The following is a 22,966-nucleotide window of genomic DNA, read 5'->3' as shown; positions in this document are numbered from 1 at the left end:
AGTGTGATGGATGAGCAGTCTATGCATCTAATGACAATTTACAGTCAGCTAGAGTTAACCATTACCACCTGATTGATAGCCATTTGATGTGGTTGCTATGTGTTAACTGGCCATTTATTACATGGAGAACCCTTTTAAGTCTCATTGAGTCATATTCAAAGAAGCAATAAAAAATATGTTTATGAATGAAGAGGCACATTATGACCACAACAGACCTGGCACGATGTGCTCAACGTGCAATGAACCATGTCCCAACATGCAGTTAGACTGAGGTAAAATGCCCCTTCATTAATTATTCACAATGACTAAGTGACTAATATTTTTCTTCTTAATGAGCCCTCGTTATTATAAAGTGTCACTGGGCCTTTTTATGGCAGTGTTATTTTCCTTCGTCAGAATGCAGCCTCTGACCTCGCCCTCCTCCCTCCCTTGTCCCTCCGTTCTTCCTGCCTCCTTCCTCCCTTCTTCTCTGACACAGTATTAATACCGGTGGAGGCTCCTCAGAGGAGAAAGCAGAGGACCATCTTACTCAGGGAATTTCATCAAAATAAAAATAGTGAAACATTACAAAAAGTACTCCTTTTTAGATAAAACTATACAAAACATTTCAACGTTACTAAATGACGGATTAAAACACATTGTTTTGCAATGAAGGTCTATAGTAACACAGTAATTCTGACAACTTCCGGAGGACATCCTCCAACCTATCAAAGCTCTGGCAGTAGGATCTGACATCTTGTCCACCCAATGAAAGTATCCGACAATGAATCCAGTAAACATAAGCTACAGCTAGCTAGCACTGCAGTAAATAAAATGTGGTGAATAGTTGACTCAAAGAGAGAAAATGACAATTGTTGAACTGTCGTCTAATATACTGTAATAGAAATAAGGCCGTGCGCATAAAAAAAAAAATCATCCTCCCTAATCGTAAAACGAGCTCCACTGATTAATACCCTAGGCCAGAAGGATTATTGCTTTCTGTGGGAAATAAATTCCTCTTTAGGTAATGACCTGCTATCGCAAACTCAGGCTGCTCTGATTGCTAGCGAGCTAATCGGTAGCATTACCTACGGCACCCTGTCTTTAACTGTGAAGGCTAAGGGGGAACATTCCTCCATTTTCTTCCTCCCTCTCTCTGAACAGGTCACCATACCGCTGCATTATTTTATTAGTGAGCCATTAAGCGATGCTACTAGCTACTGGCCAGTATTTATGACTCAGGAGAGACAACGGTTTCCCCCTGAGAAAAAAGTGTTTGCTTTCAATTGCTTTTTAATGAGAGACATTTGCCTGAAGTACTTTCACACTACTGAGCGGATTGCTTAGGTCTAAGCAGAGGAAGTGGAGGGGACAGATTCTTGGCCGCGGTACAAAACAAAAGGATGGAGGGAAGAGATGTTTGGGTGACGTAAGGATGAGACTCCGGAGGTTGAGAGGAGGGAAGAGATGTTTGGGGGAAGTAAGGATGAGACTCCGGAGGTTGAGAGGAGGGAAGAGATGTTTGGGGGAAGTAAGAATTAGACTCCGGAGGTTGAGAGGAGGGAGGAGATGTTTGGGGGAAGTAAGGATGAGACTCCGGAGGTTGAGAGGAGGGAGGAGATGTTTGGGGGAAGTAAGGATGAGACTCCGGAGGTTGAGAGGAGGGAGGAGATGTTTGGGGGAAGTAAGGATGAGACTCCGGAGGTTGAGAGGAGGGAAGAGATGTTTGGGGGAAATAAGGATGAGACTCTGGAGGTTGAGAGGAGGGAAGAGATGTTTGGGGGAAGTAAGGATGAGACTCCGGAGGTTGAGAGGAGGGAAGAGATGTTTGGGGGAAGTAAGGATGAGACTCCGGAGGTTGAGAATAGGGAGGAGATGAGAAAGTGAAGAGGGCTTCTCCTGTCAACTTTCCTTCAATGTAGGTTGCCAAGAACAAAGACATGGAGGTCCATTGAGGCTGTGCTATAAAAGGGAATCAAAAAGAATCTAAATATGTATTTAATCCACAACTGCTTCTCATAATCATACTCATTATAGGGATGAATATAATACAAAGATCAGACAGAGACATGAGTTTGCTCAGCCCTCAATATGGTTTTAGATTAAACACTGATTCAAGTACAGTTTTGTACATGGTCTGGATTGGAGGAGGGGTATTCAGTGATTTTAACCCAGGGCCCTAATTATCGGTGTCCCAGTGGTCCTTCTCGTGTCAGACATGCATATTAAACACCACATCTCTGGTTTACAAGGGTTAACCTTTTCCTGGTTCTTACCCACCTGACCTGGTGACCTATGACCTGTCTGGAGGAGGGGGCTAACCCTTAGGCCTGATGAGTCCTGGAATGTGAGGAGGAGGGGTCAGTCGGGAGCAAGGTGATTTGTACCATGCCTCATGCCTTAGATTGTGGTGGATAAATGATTAAGTGGTTGGTGCTGTGTGTGGGCCGATGCTCTAATGGACTTGCTCTATCTTGGTCTGCCTGCCTGGTAAACACCACAGCAGAAGGGGGTGCTAGCTGTAAACGGACAGAGAGGGTGAGAGGGCAGGAGGCGGCTCGTCTTAAGCTGAAAAAAAGCCCAGAACAAGCTCAGATATTTTCCTGCTCCAGTTTGTATTGCAGTTGTAAGACACACAATATGCATCTTTTCAGGAATTAGACTATTACAAGTGTTACTTTACAGGGTACATCCTCAGGGCTGTTCACTTCGTGGATAGCACTGGTGGAAAGAGCCTTTCAGAATTGGAGTGCGGGCTTTAAATAATGAAGAAAGAGGGATGATGAGTCTGCCGATGTCTATAGAAGAGAGGAAACAGGAGGAGTGCATAGACAGAGCAGGGATCAAAGGAGGTGTTTTGGAAACCCTTCACTTTAATCTCTTCGTCACGCATATTCCTTCTCAGTCTCATCAGATTAATAGCATGATTGTGATAGAGGTGAACCATACAATTAAAAAAGGTAATGTGGGGTTCTTTGTCAGGGGTGACGGTGATACTGTATGTGTAACCATTTTTTTTTGCATATCAGGTAGGGTTCTTTACCGCTGTGATGGTTGTGAACAACAACCCTGTTCTTTCTTGTTTTCCTTTATTCCATGAAATATTGCACTGATAAAAACCTCAAAGTCTAAGCCTTTGTTTTAAGATGGGAGTTGTTTTAAGGTGGCCATACCATTTAGCTATTTGATTTAGAATTGTAGGACCCCAGTAGGTATAACACATTAATATTCAAAAATGATTTGATAAAATATTGAATCTGGCCTTTACTACTATAGCCCATAGAAATGCATTGAATAACACATTCATAAATAATTAAGGTTTTGAAGTGTCTTTCCTATCTAGGAGATATAAGAAAGCTAAGGAAATATTTGTGTTTTTTTTGTACACATATTTAACCCTTTTATTTTGTTGGTACAAAACTACCTCCACTTCCAGAAATTTTTTTAAACCGGTTACCTTCATACGAGTTTCCTGACACGGAGGGCACCGTCGTGTTTGTGAGAATCTCCTGTTTCCATCGTGGTTTGTAGCCCAAACAGTTTGGATGCTACAGACAGAAGTTGGCACATTGGAGGTAAAAAACTTCAGACGAGTCCCGTGGAGCTTGTGGGGGTCGTAGGCCAAACAGTTCGGACTTTACATATGTTTTGGAATGTCTCATGGTCTGACAAACACGCTGCAACCTGGCCACCTTCCACCGTAAAAGGCCGACATAGGCGGATGTGGTTGATTGGGACACAGCCCATGCCAAAAAACAGATATCTCTTGCTTAAACTGATGGGTTTTGATGTAGATTTGTTTATTATGTTGCGCAGGTGCGTCAATATACTCTTAAGGATTTTGAAAAGCTCCTGTAATTTTACGGTACACTACAAGCTCACTGGCATAACACAGTTTCTCTGGACCCCTCGCAAGGGCGGAGTCCCCCCCCTTCCCTCCCTAAAATAAAAATAAATGGAATGTGTCAGCCAGACAGCCACTCTGACAAGATATAGAATACCGTTTGCTGTCCATGGTGCTGAAATTGCGACATCTCTATGCGGCTGCCGAATGAATTGATGATAGGCTCTCTGTGGTGCCAGGGCATGTATCTTATAGCTTTGTTTTAGCTAATAGATACATACTTATTGTTAGGCCTATATGGTCGTCATTTTCTAATATTTAGCCTAACACTTCACAAAGATATACACGGTGTCTGCTGGCTGGCGGCAATAATGTGTCTGATGGCTATAATGTAATTACTTGTTCATTATTGAAAGTAGGAAATTCAAACATTGCAGATTGTATTTTCAATGAAACAGCTACCAATATATTTTTTAGATTTTTTTTTTTAACAAGGCAAGTCAGTTAAGAACAAATTCTTATTTTCAATGACGGCCTAGGAACAGTGGGTTAACTACCTTGTTCAGGGGCAGGACGACAGATTTTCCCCTTGTCAGCTCAGGGATTCGATCTTGCAACCTTTCGGTTACTAGTCCAACGCTCTAACCACTAGTCTACCTGCCACCCCAATATACAATACACAACTGTCCTTTATAGCCTACCTGAACCTGCATGAAATGAGCCGCCCTCGCTCGGATAGAAAGTTGTTGTGCGTAAAACCAGTCTATTCATGCCAATTTTACCACAGCATTGTTGAATACTCATTTGTAATTGGTTAGAAGGACATTCTAGAATGGACATTAAAACCAGATAATGGGACAATTTGAAAAGATATGGGACTCCTTGCAATCACGATGCAATATGCACCTACACATGCAGACCGTACTTGCTACAAAGTTACAGAAAGTCAAACCAACAACCACACAAACTGAAATTGGATACATTGTAAACGCAGGTCCAACAAGGAAAAAATGATCTAGCTAGCAAAGCATAGATTTGTTTGCAGAGACATATCTTTTTGGAGCATCTGATGACCTAACAAGGTGAGTCATGACATAAATTTATCTGGTCTCTTTGTTGTAGTCATGAGTGGCACTATGCTGTCAAATCCTCCCACATGTTTCTAGTTTGACCAACTGTTTGCAGCAACTGGTATTTTGGAATTCGGTTGTCAAATCGGCAGGTTTGCTAGCAACAAACTATTCAGATAGCTCCGACCTCAGTGTTTGATATGCAATGTGATCTCCTCGTAATGACCAGGGTCGAGTGTCCTGTTGAGAAAACTTTTCTAGCTATGCCAGGCAAAAGCGGGCATCATCAGCTCATTGTTATGGATGTATCCAAATGAATGTCAATAGAAACAGGTTAAACAAATGTGAATGCAGCTACTTCGCTGTTATTCTGGCTGCAGAGGTCGTGGCTGTGTTAGCCGTAGCTAGTTGGCTAGCTAACAAGCAGCGAATGACTGAGTCGCGTCTCTCGTAACCAAAAGAACAACTGTGCCGCATCCATAAATATCGAACTAACCGAACGAACGACTGGGTCGCGTCTCTAGCAACCTAAAGATGAGAAAGTATGAAATCTCTGAATATGTCAACAAATGTTTTATTACTACTGGTAAATGTGCTTTGGGATTTTTCTTTGGCATCTGTGGTATAAGCAGGATAAATGTCTCTGTATGTTACCTTGGGAAAATGAACTCTGCGAAGGGACTCGGCTCCACTTCGTCCTGCTGCATTGTCTATTTTTTCCAAGGTAACGTACAGAACGTCGGCGTTTATCCCTTACATTAGGGTTTCCCAAACTCGGTCCTGATGTTGTTATGGAAATTTACCTTGAATATTGCAGCCCATTTCTGTGGGCTATTAACCAGATAAAACCCGCTGTGTTCAACAATAAATCGTTTTTAAATATATCCTCAAGCCGACTACTTTTTTCCTCATTGTTAGGCTATTTAATGTGTCATTTTTATATATATTTTTTAGAAAAGCAGCTAAATAGCAGCTTAATTACGTAGATAGTGGCTACCCTGCATAGTGAAACAATCCCTAGTAAGCTAGTGTTTTGAGGGTGGACTGATTGTATTATGTAAGGCAGGGTTTCCCAAACTCGGTCCTGGGCCTCCCCCCTACACAGCTGATTCAAATAGCCAATTCATTATCAAGCTTTGATTATTTGAATCAGCTGTATAGTGCTAGGGCAAAAACCTAAATGTGCACCCAGTGGGGGCCCCAGGACCGAGTTTGGGAAGCCCTGATGTACGGGATAAATGCTGACGTTCTGTACATTACCTTGGAAATAATGTATGACGCAGCAGGACACTGCGGAGCCAAGTTAACTTTCCCAAGGTAATGTGCAGAATGGAGACATTTCTCCCACTTAAACCACAGTTGCCAAAGAAAACAATACCAAAGTACACATTTACCGGTATAAATATCAGCCGTCCCTGGCTCAGTGGACTCCGAGCCAGACCGAGGCCCCTGCAGTGGACGAGTGGGTCCGACGCACAGAGGAGGTGTGGAACGCCACCCAAGTGAGGCTCCAATGCGCTGTCAGACTGATCAGGTGGACCGCCTCCACAGTGAGGCTTCCGTGATCGCGTCTAGCTCTCGACCAGGAACCTCCTACTCCCACCTGCCCTGCCGGAAGCTGAGCCCCTGGTTTGTGGGGCCCTTCAATGTCCTCCTGAGGATTCCTGAGGTAACTTATCATTTACAATTCCCACCAACTACCGGATCTCACCCTCTTTTCATGTTTTCCTCCTCAGGCAGGTGGTTCCTGGTCCCCTTGCTGATGCCGTCCCTTGCAACACCCGTCCACCTCCCCTGGACATCAATGGGTCCCCCTGCCTATGCCGTCAGGTCCCTACTGGACCCCAACATTGTCCGGGGTTTCCATCACCCGTCCGGAACGGCCCACTCCTGCCCTCGGCACTGTCCTCCTGTCACTCATACTCCCCTTCCATCTCTCCGGCGCTCGATGTTGGTCTACTAACCACTGGTCCTGGCATTACGCACACCTGGCAACCATCATTACACACACCTGCTCCCCATTGTTATAAACACACCTGGACTTCATCATTACCTTGATTACTTCTCCTTTATTTAGCCCTGAGTAGCTTCAGTCTTCAGGCAGTATTGGTTTTGTTCACATTCAGTATGCTTCTCCTGTTTTGTTTATCTGCTTATTCTCATTATTAAACTCCCCTTCTGCACCTGGTTCCTGACTCCTAGCACATACGTTACAATCATGATGAGGTTATTCGACCTGTGACTTAAAACGAGTGTCATCCTCAGCCCAAGGGGGAATTTCCACTTGGTGTAATTTCTTCTGAGACCGGTGTTCAGATCCCACCCGTTACACTTTCATGTTTCCCAAACTGACGTGAGTTTTGGAGACTGATTGGCACTGACCTCTGGGATGCACTGAGCACCCAAATCAAGTCAGGAGCCACGGTACAGTATAACAGAAAGCATACCCACTGTGTCTGGTGTTTTGTCTGTGGTGTCCCACAGTGCACAGGAGGTTGGTGGCACCTTAATTGGGAAGGATGGGATCGTGGTAATGGCTGGAGTGGAATTGATGGAATAACATAAAAAACACGGTTTCAATGTGTTTGATGCCATTCCATTTGATCCATTCCAGCCATTATTGTGAGTCGTCCTCCCCTCAGCAGCCTCCACTGCCACAGTGAAAGTGTCATCAGTCTGAGCTGGTCAAGGTCACTGGCTCAAGCCTTTGTCCCCAACCTGGCCGACATCAATTCCCCTCATCAATCATTCATTAAACTAGCATGTCCTTTCCCCACCCCGGGGTGTGAGATCTGTGTTAGCGGTCAGGGTACAACACTACACGCACATGCACACGCACACACGCACACATACACACAAATATACACACACACACTTAACCACAAACAGCTTGCTTTCAGGGAGGGAAATAATACACTCTACGAACCCACACATAACCTCAATAACCATGATCATTTCTGGCTTCAACTTTAATAACTACTCCATATGAATTAAAACTGCAAAGAAAAACAGATCATTGCCAGTCTAGGCCCATCACCGTTCAACTGACAGAGACAGGAATCATTAACATTCCAAGCACGATCTACACAAAGCTGCTGTTGGTACCAACCCAACTGAGAAACAACCTCCATAGATAACCTTTGGGTATCAGTGGTCGGAATATAGTTCTGTATGAACTAATAAACAATCGTTCACCACAGAAAGACTCAGTCCTCTCTTTCACCCTCTTATCTCCTCCCTCCTGTCCTCTTCCTACTGCCACTTGGTGTCATCTGGAAGTGAAGTTTACAGCAGAACTTTACTGTGCAACTAGAGGCGAAAAAACTCTAGATCACCTCTACTCTACACATTGAGACGCATACAAAGCTCTCCCTCTATTTGGCAAATCTGACCATAACTCCATTCTCTAAATTCCTGTTGCAAGGAAAAACTCAAACAGGAAGTACCAGTGACGCGCTCAATTCAGTAGTGACCCAATGAAGTGGACGCTACAGTATGCTACAGGACTGTTTGACTAGCACAGATTGGATTATGTTCTGGGATTCATCCGATGGCATTGAGGAGTTTACCACATCAGTCAAAGGCTTCATTATGTACATATCCGTATCGGAAGCCATGGATTAAAGGCAACATCCGCACTGAGCTAACGGCTAGAACTGCCGCTTTCAAGGAGCGTGACACAAACATGGACGCTTATAAAAAATCCTGTTACGCCCTCCGATGAGCCATCAAACAGGCAACACATCAATTCAAGATTAAGATTTAATCCTACTTCACCGGCTCTGATGTTCACAAGCAACACTGAACCATGCATGAGAGCACCAGCTGTTCTGGACGACTGTGTGATCACGCTTTCCGTAGCTGATGCGAGTAAGACATTTAAGTAAAACCGTTAATATTCAAAATGCTACAGGGTCAGAGACCTGCCAGTGCCAGGACAACCTCTCCCTCAACGTCAGCAAGACAAAGGAGCTGATCGTGGACAACAGGAAATGGAGGGCCGAGCATGCCCCATTCACAGAGGGGGCTGTAGTGGAGGAAGGCCCTACAAATTGTCAAAACTCCAGCCACCCGAGACATAGACTGTTCTCTCTGCGGTATCGGCGTGCCAAGTCTTGCACCAAAAGGCTCCTGAACAGCTTATACCCCAAAGCCTTGAGACTGCTACATGGAATTAAATGGCTACCTACATGTACATAGCACTTCAATCACTCAGTCACCTAACCAAACCTACATCTACTGTACATATTACCTAAATCAATCACCACAACTACCTCGTGCCCAAGTCAATTGACTCGGTATCGGTACTCCTTCTATATAGCCTGTATCAAATCAAATCAAATTGTATTTGTCACATGCACCGAATAGAGTGAAATGCTTACATTCAAGTCCTTAACCAACAATGCAGTTTGAAGAAAAATACCAAAAAATGATAAACAAAATAAAAGATACAAATTATTAAAGAGCAGCAGTAAAATAACAATAGCGAGACTATATACAGGGGGTACCAGTACAGAGTAAATGTGGAGACTATATACAGGTGGGTACCAGTACAGAGTATATCTGCGGGGGCACCTGTTAGTCAAGGTAATTGAGGGAATACGTACATGTAGGTATAGTTATTAAAGTGTCTATGCATAGACAATAACAGAGAGTAGAAGCAGCCTTAAGGGGGGGGGGGCAATGCAAATAGTCTGGGTAGCCATTTGATTAGATGTTCAGGAGTCTTATGGCTTGGGGGTAGAAGCTGATTAGAAGTCTCTTGGACTTACACTTGGCGCTCTGGTACCGCTTTCCATGCGGTAGTAGAGAGAACAGTCTATTACTAGGGTGGCTGGAGTCTTTGACAATTTTATGGGCCTTCCTAAGCTTGTACCCAGTGATGTTCTGGGCTGTACACATTACCCTCTGTAGTGCCTTGCGGTCAGAGGCTGAGCAGTTGCCGTACCAGGCAGTGATGCAACCCGTCAGGATGCTCTCGATGTTACAGCTGTAGAACCTTTCGAGGATTTGATGCCAAATCTTTTCAGTCTCCTGAGGGGGAATAGGTTTTGTCGTTCCCTCTTCAAGACTGTCTTGGTGTTCTTGGACCATGTTAGTTTGTTGGGGATGTGGATGCCAAGGAACTTGAAGCTCTCAACTTGCTCCACTACAGCCCCGTCGATGAGAATGGGGGCGTGCTCGGTCCTATAGCCTCTTGGTTATTTTATATGGTATAGTGTTATTTTATCTATTTGTTATTTATTTTACTTTCAAGTGCATTGGGAAAGGGCTCATAAGTAAGCATGTCACTGTAAAGTCTACACGTGTTGTATTCGACATGTGGCAAACACTATTTTATTTTATTTGAATAGGTTGTCATCAGATTTGCCATTTCCTGGATAGATAATCCCTTCTTTGATATGATATCTTTTTTTCTGGCACAGATTCCAATGGTTTCATTGGGAATGGAAGGGAATTGTTTAAAGTGTTTCTTGCTTTGGAGAATGACATCCTTTTCTCGTTCCCCTGCTGTTTTCATATTTGTGCTCTGATGTTTTTCTTCACATCTACTACATCATTAATGAGGGACTGATCAAAACCACGAAACAACAGATATTTGTTCAGCAGAAATGAAAGAGACAAACCCTTTCACAACACATTTAGAACTGGGAATATAACATCTCCCCATACGTAGTAGTAGGCTACAAAATACACATTTAGAACTGGGAATATAACATCTCCCCATATGTAGTAGTAGGCTACATCAAGGCAACATTTAATCTTGCGACCACGTTTCACAACTAAAACCTAACATCTTGTGATGTATCTTCAAGTAAAATCCATTGTGAAATTTAAAAAAAAGAAGCAAATCATGAAAGATCCAGGGTATGGCTAATTTGTTTCAGTCTGCAATCAAGATGGATTTTCAATCATATCACATTGTTTCCACAGTATCATATCACATTGCTAATCCATCATGTACTTTATCTTAAATTAGTCTTTAACCTTGAAATCAGGATGATGCTGTCACGTTCCACACTCCAAGACTGCTTCCATCACGCGGATTGGGAGATGTTTCGTATTGCGTCAGACAACAACATTGACGAATACGCTGATTCGGTGTGCGAGTTCATTAGAACGTGCGTTGAAGATGTCGTTCCCATAGCAACGATTAAAACATTCCCTAACCAGAAACCGTGGATTGATGGCAGCATTCGTGTGGAACTGAAGGCGCGAACCACTGCTTTTAATCAGGGCAAGGTGTCTGGTAACATGACTGAATACAAACAGTGCAGCTATTCCCTCCGCAAGGCTATCAAACAAGCTAAGCGCCAGTACAGAGACAAAGTAGAATCTCAATTCAACGGCTCAGACACAAGAGGCATGTGGCAGGGTCTACAGTCAATCACGGACTACAGGAAGAAACCCAGCCCAGTCACGGACCAGGATGTCTTGCTCCCAGGCAGACTAAATAACTTTTTTGCCCGCTTTGACGACAATACAGTGCCACTGACACGGCCTGCAACGAAAACATGCGGTCTCTCCTTCACTGCAGCCGAAGTGAGTAAGGCATTTAAACGTGTTAACCCTCGCAAGGCTGCAGGCCCAGACGGCATCCCCAGCCGCGCCCTCAGAGCATGCGCAGACCAGCTGGCCGGTGTGTTTACGGACATATCCCTATACCAGTCTGCTGTTCCCACATGCTTCAAGAGGGCCACCATTGTTCCTGTTCCCAAGAAAGCTAAGGTAACTGAGCTAAACGACTACCGCCCCGTAGCACTCACATCCGTCATCATGAAGTGCTTTGAGAGACTAGTCAAGGACCATATCACCTCCACCCTACCTGACACCCTTGACCCACTCCAATTTGCTTACCGCCCAAATAGGTCCACAGACGATGCAATCTCAACCACACTGTACACTGCCCTAACCCATCTGGACAAGAGGAATACCTATGTGAGAATGCTGTTCATCGACTACAGCTCGGCATTCAACACCATGGTACCCTCCAAGCTCGTCATCAAGCTCGAGACCCTGGGTCTCGACCCTGCCCTGTGCATCTGGGTACTGGACTTCCTGACGGGCCGCCCCCAGGTGGTGAGGGTAGGCAACAACATCTCCTCCCCGCTGATCCTCAACACTGGGGCCCCACAAGGGTGCGTTCTGAGCCCTCTCCTGTACTCCCTGTTCACCCACGACTGCGTGGCCACGCACGCCTCCAACTCAATCATCAAGTTTGCGGACGACACAACAGTGGTAGGCTTGATTACCAACAACGACGAGACGGCCTACAGGGAGGAGGTGAGGGCCCTCGGAGTGTGGTGTCAGGAAAATAACCTCACACTCAACGTCAACAAAACTAAGGAGATGATTGTGGACTTCAGGAAACAGCAGAGGGAACACCCCCCCCATCCACATCGATGGAACAGTAGTGGAGAGGGTAGCAAGTTTTAAGTTCCTCGGCATACACATCACAGACAAACTGAATTGGTCCACTCACACAGACAGCATCGTGAGGAAGGCGCAGCAGCGCCTCTTCAACCTCAGGAGGCTGAAGAAATTCGGCTTGTCACCAAAAGCACTCACAAACTTCTACAGATGCACAATCGAGAGCATCCTGGCGGGCTGTATCACCGCCTGGTATGGTAACTGCACCGCCCTCAACCGTAAGGCTCTCCAGAGGGTAGTGAGGTCTGCACAACGCATCACCGAGGGCAAACTACCTGCCCTCCAGGACACCTACACCACCCGATGCTACAGGAAGGCCATAAAGATCATCAAGGACATCAACCACCCGAGCCACTGCCTGTTCACCCCGCTGTCATCCAGAAGGCGAGGTCAGTACAGGTGCATCAAAGCTGGGACCGAGAGACTGAAAAACAGCTTCTATCTCAAGGCCATCAGACTGTTAAACAGCCACCACTAACATTGAGTGGCTACTGCCAACACACTGTCAATGACACTGACTCTACTCCAGCCACTTTAATCATGGGAATTGATGGGAAATGATGTAAATATATCACTAGCCACTTTAAACAATGCTACCTTATATAATGTTACTTACCCTACATTATTCATCTCATATGCATACGTAGATACTGTACTCTATATCATCGACTGCATCCTTATGTAATACATGTATCACTAGCCACTTTAACTATGCCACTTGGTTTACATACTCATCTCATATGTATATACTGTACTCGATATCATCTACTGTATCTTGCCTATGCTGCTCTGTACCATCACTCATTCATATATCCTTATGTACATATTCTTTATCCCCTTACACTGTGTATAAGACAGTAGTTTTTTGGGGAATTGTTAGTTAGATTACTTGTTCGTTATTACTGCATTGTCGGAACTAGAAGCACAAGCATTTCGCTACACTCGCATTAACATCTGCTAACCATGTGTATGTGACAAATAAATTTGATTTGATTTGATTTGATTTGACGTTCTGACCTTTATTTCCTTTGTTTTGTCATTATTTAGTATGGTCAGGGCGTGAGTTGGGGTGGGCAGTCTATGTTTGTTTTTCTATGTTTTGGGTATTTCTGTTTCGGCCTAGTATGGTTCTCAATCAGAGGCAGGTGTCATTAGTTGTCTCTGATTGAGAATCATACTTAGGTAGCCTGGGTTTCACTGTGTGTTTGTGGGTGATTGTTCCTGTCTCTGTGTTTTGCACCAGATAGGGCTGTGTTTGGTTTTCCACGTTTATTGTTTTGTAGTGTTCGTGTTTATCTTTTTTTATTAAACATGAATCAATATAACCACGCTGCGTTTTGGTCCGCTTCTCCTTCACCACAGGAAAACCCTTACAGATGCTATGTAATACTACCTACAGTTGAAGTCAGAAGTTTACATACACCTTAGTCAAATACATTTAAACTCAGTTTTTCACAATTCCTGACATTTAATCCCAGTAAAAATTCCCTGTTTTAGGTCAGTGATGTTCAACACTTTATTTTAAGAATGTGAAATGTCATAATAATAGTAGAGAGAATGATTTATTTCAGCTTTCATTTCACTTCATCACATTCCCAGTGGGTCAGAAGTTTACATACACTCAATTAGTATTTGGTATTGCCTTCAAATTGTTTGACATGGGTCAAACGTTTCGGGTAGCCTTCCACAAGCTTCCCACAATAAGTTGGGTGAATTTTGGCCCATTCCTCTTGACAGAGCTGGTGTAACTGAGTCAGGTTTGTAGGCCTCCTTGCTTGCACATGCTTTTTCAGTTCTGCCCACAAATTTTCTATGGGATTGAGGTCAGGGCCACTCCAATACCTTGACTTTGTAGTCCTTCAGCCATTTTGCCACAACTTTGGAAATATGCTTGGGGTCATTGTCCATTTGGAAGATCCATTTGCGACCAAGCTTTAACTTCCTGACTGATGTCTTGAGTTTCATTATATCCACATAATTTTCCTACCTCATGATGCCATCTATTTTGTGAAGTGCACCAGCTCCTCCTGCAGCAAAGCACCCCCACAACACGGTCAGGGTCACAGTTGGGATGTTGTTCTTCGGCTTGCAAGACTCCCCCTTTTTCCTCCAAACATAACGATGGTCATTATGGACAAACAGTTCTATTTTTGTTTCATCAGACCAGAGGACATTTCTCCAAAAAGTACGATCTTTGTCCCCATGTGCAGTTGCAAACCGTAGTCTGGCTTTTTTATGGCGGTTTTGGAGTAGTGGCTTCTTCCTTGCTAAGCGGCCTTTCCGGTTATGTCGATATAGGACTCGTTTTACTGTGGATATAGATACTTCATCTCTAGGAGACAGAACGCGTCTCCTTCCTGAGCGGTATGATGGCTGCGTGGTCCCATGGTTTTTATACTTGCGTACTATTGTTTGTACAGATGAATGTGGTACTTTCATGCGTTTGGAAATTGCTCCCAAGGATGAATCAGACTTGTGGAGGTCAACATTTTTTGGAGGGGGTCTTGCCTTTTCCCATGATGTCAAGCAAAGAGGCACTGAGTTTGAAGGTAGGCTTTGAAATACATCCACATGTACACCTCCAATTGACTCAAATTGTGTCAATTAGCCTATCAGAAGCTTCTAAAGCCATGACATAATTTTCTGGAATTTTCCAAGATGTTTAAAGGCACAGTCAATTTAGTGTATGTAAACTTCTGACCCACTGGAATTGTGATACAGTGAATTATAAGTGAAATAATCTGTCTGTAAACAATTGTTGGAAAAATGACTTATGTCATGCACAAAGTAGGTTTCCTAAACGACTTGCCAAAACTATAGTTTGTTAACAAGAAGCTTGTGGAGTGGTTGAAAATGAGTTTTAATGACTCCAACCTAAGTGTATTCAATCTTCCGACTTCAACTGTATGTCTTGTTTCACAGTGAAGTGAGTAATGCATTGGCCCCATTTTTTAAATGGTAATTATTGCATTGTAAGTATGCTTCCAAGTTCCAACCCCTTGTGTGAAAAGTGCAGAACTGATTTTTCTGAACTCATCAAGTACAGTAGCCCTTCACCCTGTCTTTCTTACACTATATTATATTGCTGACACGGCAAGATCCAGGCCATACCCAAGACATTGCTGGCAATCATTAAAACAACAAGTTCTTATGTTCATGCAAGATTTGTAATGGAACATTATGCAATGGGAAAACTACAGAGAACTGGTAGTGGTATTGTACGGAACTATGGATTTTAGTGACTGTATTGCAGACATTGCAAGAACATAACCAAGAGATTGCTGGCATTCTGTCATGCGCAGCGGAACAGGTGAACCCAAGTGCAGACTCAGACGAGGAGACTGGGATGAGGTAACCAAGGTGTTTACTGAAATACGGGGATGATGGGGTGCAGTGCAGGGGAAGCTCGGGCGTGTTGCAGGAAGCCAGGTGCGGGGGCTGAGCCTGGAGCAAGGGGAGTTGGGACTGGGAAAGCAGGTCTGGAGAGGAATCCAAGGAAGCAGTGGAGTCGGGGGGTCCAGGACAGAGTAGCAGGACTGATGAGACGTGGGACTGGAGACAGGGGCCAAAGTCAGAGCAGGCAGAATGAGCAGAGGTTACAATCTGGCAGCGTAGAAGTGACATGGCTGAGTATTTATTGAGGCCTTGATTATGGAATAGGTTGCAGGTTGGTGGGGATCAGCCCTGCCTCCAGCACACCTGTCTCCGCTCACACAATTACACACACAAACACAGAGTGGAAGAGGGAGAGATCACTGGGGGTGTGGCGGCAGGTTAGGGAGACACCGGATTGGAAGTAGAGGGTGTGGCAGGAGCAGATGTAACAAATTCAACAAGTTCTTATATTCATGGGAGACATACTAAAACATGAACAATAACATACAATGGGAAAACAACAGAAAAACCAACATTTTTACTCAGGAATATGGAATTGTGGATATTGCTGTTCTGACTGCTCTGTTCGATGCAGGGGGGTTTGTGTTGCTGCCGATCAATACCGTTTGAAGGGCAACATCCTTAATACAATACTCTGAACGTTTGTGTGCAGATATTCTGAGGCTTCTGGACAAGTTTTTTTTTTCTTCAGAATCGACCCACAATCCAGGATCCCAAGGTTCACCATTTGCGCAATCCTTTGTTCTGATAGGAAGAGAAAGAAAGAGAGAAAACATAGAGAAAGAGAGAGAGAGAAGATAGAGAGATGTATTTTTCAGCAGCCAAGTCAACACGGTAGAAAGGCTCCAGTGTACACCAACAGGGCTTTATCATGTTACCTTCTTCCCCAGAACAGAGGATCTCATAGGGGAATTGGAAGACTTTCATGGTAAAAAAGTCACCTCTCATAGTGGGAAAACACTCCCTGAGTTTGGGAACTCAGGTGAGGAGAAACATCACACTAATGTACACACCTCCTCCTACTGTGTCTGAGCATGCTACAGTCGATGCACCTTCTGCATGCTCTCTGAATATGGAAATAGCATTTGACCAGTCAAACAGATACCGTAGATATTTGGCCATTGTAGAGCCTACTAGCGTGTTGTCCTCTCCCTCCGCCCTCTCCTGCTCTGCACCCTCTGCTGGTTGTTGCTGTTGTTGTTGCACAGGGCAAATACAAGTCAAAGTGTATTGGTCGTGTACACATATTCTGCAGATGTTATCGCAGATGCAGCAAAATGATTGTGTTTCTACCTCCAACAGTGGAGTAATACCTGCTATGTTCCTAGCTCCAACGGTGCGGTCATATATAACAATACATAACAATACACACAAATCAACAAAATAAAATGAAGAAATATCAAGTAATGTCAGAGTCCGGAATATAAATATATATGTATAGGATGGTCTGTACAGACATTTATGGACAGTATATGAATAGAAAAGGTGTGTACACAGCAGTAGTTACATAGGATGAGCCTTGACTAGAATACAGTTTATACATATGAAGTGGGTAAAACTGTATGTAAACATGAATAAAGGGACCCGTGTTAAATGACTATGTACACAGGGCAGCAGTCTCTAAGGTTCAGGGTTCGAGTACCGGGCGATAGCAGGCTAGTAACAGTGACTAAAGTTCAGAGCACGGTACTGGGTGGATGCTGGCTAGTGGTGACTGTTGAACAGTCTGATAAGATCACATCAAAGTCAGCAGAGCAATAGACTGGTGTGCTTACGGCATGAATGTATGTGGCATGTCTACTGACAAAAACGCTGCATCTGCATCTGTTGGGGATGAGAGTCCCTTGTATGCAGGTCTCATCTGTCTTACCATACTCACGGCCTCCCTAACAGCCTCATCCCTCAGCCTCAAATCCCATAAGCACCATCTGTTGTTCCGTCTCCCAAAAACTCCATTAGCAATGCCATCTATTAGCCACAGAACTGGCCACAGGGAGAAATTTGGTTTGGCTGGCAGTGTGACTGGGCCCTATGGGCTAGTGATGGGAGGGCAGGGATGGGGGGATAAATAGAGAAGATGAATGGGCAGGAACAGGATCAGTGACAGAATCATCAACAACCCCCAGGGCGCAAATGACCACAGCCCTCTATCCCTCCAGCCCTCCATCCATCCCTCCATCCATTTTATTCTCTTTTCCTCTCATGTCTATCTCTTATCTCCATCCTCTCCATCCCTTTCCCTGACAGATCTACACAATCAAATCGCATACAGGGGAATCATGTGTAACATCCATATTGCAGTAGCATCTATTTCTAAATATGTTCATTTCTCTTCTTTTTCGCATTTTCATCTCTTACTCTACCCATGCTCCTTATACCAACTTCTTCGTAATTTATCCCTCTTCTGGTCTTTCTCACATTCTCCATCTCCCTCTCCACCCCTCCTTCCCTCCCTCCGTGAGATCTACCTCTTGCAGGTGGAGGTGAGATTAGGTGTGTGTGTCAGGGAAATGGGGCTTGTCTCCTCTACAGTGATAGAGCTCTACCGCAGCAGGTACATCCTTAGGGCTTTACAATAACAACTGTACAACACAGAGGCACTAACAACAACACAGCATAAACAACAACACCAGCACATCCACTTCACTGAGCCTAACACACAGCCATGCAGGATATAAGGAATGCAATGGATATACAAAGCAGTGACGTCTGTTTACTGACTGTCTTACTGGCTGATCGGCTGAATTAATGGATGGATGAATGTATGGATGGCTGGACGGATGGACGAACGGATGGATGAATGACAAATGGATGTGTACAGTATTAATGAATATGGGAGGGATGTGTTCATATCATGAATGAGTAAAATAATGGCTGCTTCTCAGCTACTCTAACCCAGTAGGATGGTCACAATGTTACGCTGTCATCAAATATATATTATTAGTTTGAGTTTTATCCTGATTCCTTTTGAAGGCTACCTACGGTGGACTGATAAGATATTCTAACAAATGAGTTGTTCCTGTCTTCTACTGTCATGCAGCCTGTTCCTCCATATCACAGGGAGATGACAAGCCTTGTGGGCAGGCAGGCGTGTGTGCGTGTGTGCGCGTGTGTGTGCCAATGAGTGTGTATGTCCGTACTGAAATATGTGTGTGTGTGACAGGCCTGTCAAGCCCATCCCATTCCTCAGCATGAGAAAAACAAATAATTCTGACGCATGGAACACTGGAGACTGCTGTCGCTCTTCCCCACTGGCACTCTATTGTGCTCGCTAGTAGGACGTATCACAACAAATCCATTCATCAATCAATCACTCACTCAGTCAGTCCAGCCAATCAGTCAAACAAACTAAAAATACCCACCAGTGTAATCCCAATTCACCAATGGGTTTAACTCGGCAATAAAGAAGGGATATTAAAATCCATCCACCAATCAATTATTAATGAGTCATTCAATCAATATAGCAACTAGAATCAAACAATGGAAGTGCTAGGTGTGAGGACATGAGGGGGATCAACTGGAAGTTATCTACTCAGCCACAGTGTCCTACAGCTTACTGTGCCCTGCAGCTCACTGTCACTCTCTTTCTTGTTCTCACTTAAGGAAAAAATATATATATTTCACATGTGACATTTTCAGATGTTTTGCACATGTGAAATGTTTTGGAACACTTCATGTGATGATATTTCACATGAAGTTTTACATGTGGATTCAAATTTTTACATGATGCCCTGCAAACAAAAATGTGTTGTTAGGATGTCACTAGAATTCTACAGCAGAGTCATGTTTTAAGTGTAAAAATAATAATGACTCCATAATACATGCTTTCTGGGAAGGCTATAAAGTCCGAAAGCAGTGTAAAAATACTTAAAAGTACGAATGGAATTATTTGGGCATCTGTACTTTACTTTACTATTTATATTTTCGAAAACTTTAACTTTTACTTTACTACATTCCTAAAGAAAATAATGTACTTTTTACTCAATACATTTCCCTGACACCCAAAAGTACTTACGTTTTGAACGCTTAGCAGCACAGGAACATTTTTAAGTTCACACACTTACCTCGGGAACATCCCTGGTCATCCCTGCTGCCTCCGATCTGGTGGACTCACCAAATACAAACGCTTCATTTGTAATGATGTTGTGAGTGTTGGAGTTTGCCCCTGGCTATCTGTAAATAAAACATAAAATGGTGCCGTGTGGTTTGCTCAATACAAGGAATTTGAAATTGTAACACTTTTACTTTTGAAACCTTAATTATATTTGATCAATTACATTTACTTTTGATACTTAGGTATATTTAAAACCAAATAATTTTTTACTTTTACTCAAGTAGTATTTTACTGGGTGACTTTCACTTCTACTTGAGCCATTTTCTTTTAAGGTGTCTTTACTTTTACTCAAGTATGACATTTGTGTACTTTTTCCACCACTGTTCACAAAGTTCTGTGCGGCGCTAGAAAGTTGGTTGTCAGTAATATTACAATGTCAACATACGTTTAATCCGTCTGTCTGCATTTTTCAAGACATGACATAATGGGCTGGACGATTCCCTTCTCATCACTCATCTTGAAAAAACGTTTATACGGATTTTGTATAAAAAACGAAATCAATCAATCCGCCATCATTAACACAATGGAAAAATCAAATGATTCATTATTTCAATATCGAAATAGCACGGACGACTGAGAAAATCAAATTGGTACAATTTAAGGCAAACACCAATACAGACACTAAGGACAGGGATGTTTGTGTTTAGTCATTGTTTGTGTGCGTCTGTACTATAACTTACTGTTTGAATGTATAATACGTTTTTGCAATCTGGAGTGGAAAAAATTATTAAAGTTTTCAATTGACATGTTTGACATATATGATTATATTGTGTATGTACACTGAGTGTACAAAACAATAGGAACACCTGCTCTTTCCAAGACATAAACTGTTCAGGTGAATCCAGGTGGAAGCTATGATCCTTTATGATGTCACCTAAATCCACATCAATCAGTGTAGATGAAGGGGAGGGGACAGGTTAAAGAATGATTTTTAAGCCTTGACATAATTGAGGCATGGATTGGGTATGTGTGCCATTCAGAGGGTGAATATTTACAAAATATTTAAGTGCCTTTGAACGGGGTATGGTAGTAGGTGCCAGGCGCACCGGCTTTGGTGTGTCAACAACTGCAGCGCTGCTGGGTTTTTCACGCTCAACAGTTTCCTGTGTGTATCAAGAATGGTCCACCACCCTAAGGACATCCAGCCAACTTGACAGAATTTTGGGAAGCATTGGGCCAGCATCCCCTTGGAACACCTTTGACACCTTGTAGAGTCCATGCCCCGATGCATTGAGGTTGTTCTGAGGGGCAAAAGGGGTTGCAACTAAATATTAGGAACGTGTTCCCAATGTTTTGTACACTCGGTGTATATTGATACAGTAATTGTCCTCACCTGGGATTTGATTCATGGCATTCCAATCTTCCTGCTACGCCAACATGTCTGTGTAATTGAGTGGATTCATGTGTATTCGCACATTTTGTACTTCAATGTAAATCTCAGCTTTGTATAATACACTCAAGAAAAACTATTATATTTATCATAGTGATTCAGGAGTAACATTAAAACATAATAATATGTCCCATTAAGCACTAGGCGGCAGGTAGCCTAGTGGTTAGAGAGTTGGGCCAGTAACCGAAAGGTTGCTGGATTGAATCCCTGAGCTGACAAACATCTGTCGTTCTGAGCAACCGTTGTTCCCCGGGCACTGAAGATGTCGATTAAGGCAGCCCCCCACACCTGTCTGATTCATAGAGTTTGGGTTAAATGCAGGAAGATACATTTCAGTTGAAGGCATTCAACTGACTAGGTATCTCTTCTTCCCAACAACATTAGACACCTATTCAGAACCCCCTCAAATTGCTGAAATAAAGTCAATAGAATCAATGATGAGAGAATAGTCAGATGAACTGCTAACTAAAGCAGTGCAGAAGCACACTTTTGCTAAGTGATGTTTTATAGGTAATGAATGTATAGGGGACTTCTGAGCATGCTACAGACTTTACCGTGCAGCAGATAGATCAGCGTACCCCAAATCCAGAGGTTAGGAGTTCAAACCCAGGTGCGTTCATATTGTAAAGTGATCATGTCAAATGTAATCATATTGCCAATGATTAAAGATTTTGACACTATTTTAGCTGAACAGCATACTACTTGCTGTGAAAATCTTCAAATGTGAAAGTCTAACTCAATGTGGAATTGCCTTTTCACAGTAGTTTGTATATTCATGGTATCACATGTTGAACTTTTGCATTTATTTAACCTAAGATCATGTTTTCACATCATGTTTTCACACATCTCTCTCTCTCTCTCTCTCTCTCTCTCTCTCTCTCTCTCTCTCTCTCTCTCCCCCCCCCATGGGAAACATGTTTACTTTGCCAAAGCAAGTGACATAGATAATTAACAAAAGTGAAATAAGGAGTAAAGACATTTCAGATGTCGTATTATGACTATGTACAGTGTTATAACAATGTGCAAAAAGTTAAAGCACAAAAGGGAAAATATATGGGTTGTATATATGGGTATATGGGTTGTATATATGGGTATATGGGTTGTATATATGGGTATATGGGTTGTATATATGGGTATATGGGTTGTATATATGGGTATATGGGTTGTATATATGGGTATATGGGTTGTATATATGGGTATATGGGTTGTATATATGCGTAAATATGGGTTGTATTTACAATGGTGTTTGTTCTTCACTGGATGCCCTTTTCTTGTGGCACATGGTGGTATTTCACCCAGTTGATATGGGTTTGGTTTTTGAATTACTTGTGGTTCTATGTAATCTGAGGAAAATATGTTTCTCTAATATGGTCATGCATTTGGCAGGAGGTTAGGAAGTGCAGCTCAGTTTCCACCTCATTTTGTGGGCAGTGTGCACATAGCCTGTCTTCTCTTGAGAGCCAGGTCTGCCTACGGCGGCCTCTCTCAATAGCAAGGCTATGCTCACTGAGTCTGTACATAGTCAAAGCTTTCCTTAGGTTTGTGTCAGTCAATTATCAAAATCCAGAAAAGAGAAAACAAAAAGATAATTACTTGACGCATTGGAAGCTGAGCAAACTGGAATGCTATTTGGCCGTAAACAGAGAGAACACAGTGGCAGAATTCCTGACCACTGTGTTCTCTCTGTTTACGGCCAAATAGCATTCCAGTTTGCTCAGCTTCCAATGCGTCAAGTAATTATC

The sequence above is a fragment of the Oncorhynchus kisutch genome, linkage group LG9 (genome assembly GCF_002021735.2).
Source record: "Oncorhynchus kisutch isolate 150728-3 linkage group LG9, Okis_V2, whole genome shotgun sequence".
In the NCBI taxonomy this organism is placed as follows: domain Eukaryota; kingdom Metazoa; phylum Chordata; class Actinopteri; order Salmoniformes; family Salmonidae; genus Oncorhynchus; species Oncorhynchus kisutch.
Note: the sequence above shows the minus strand (reverse complement) of the source record.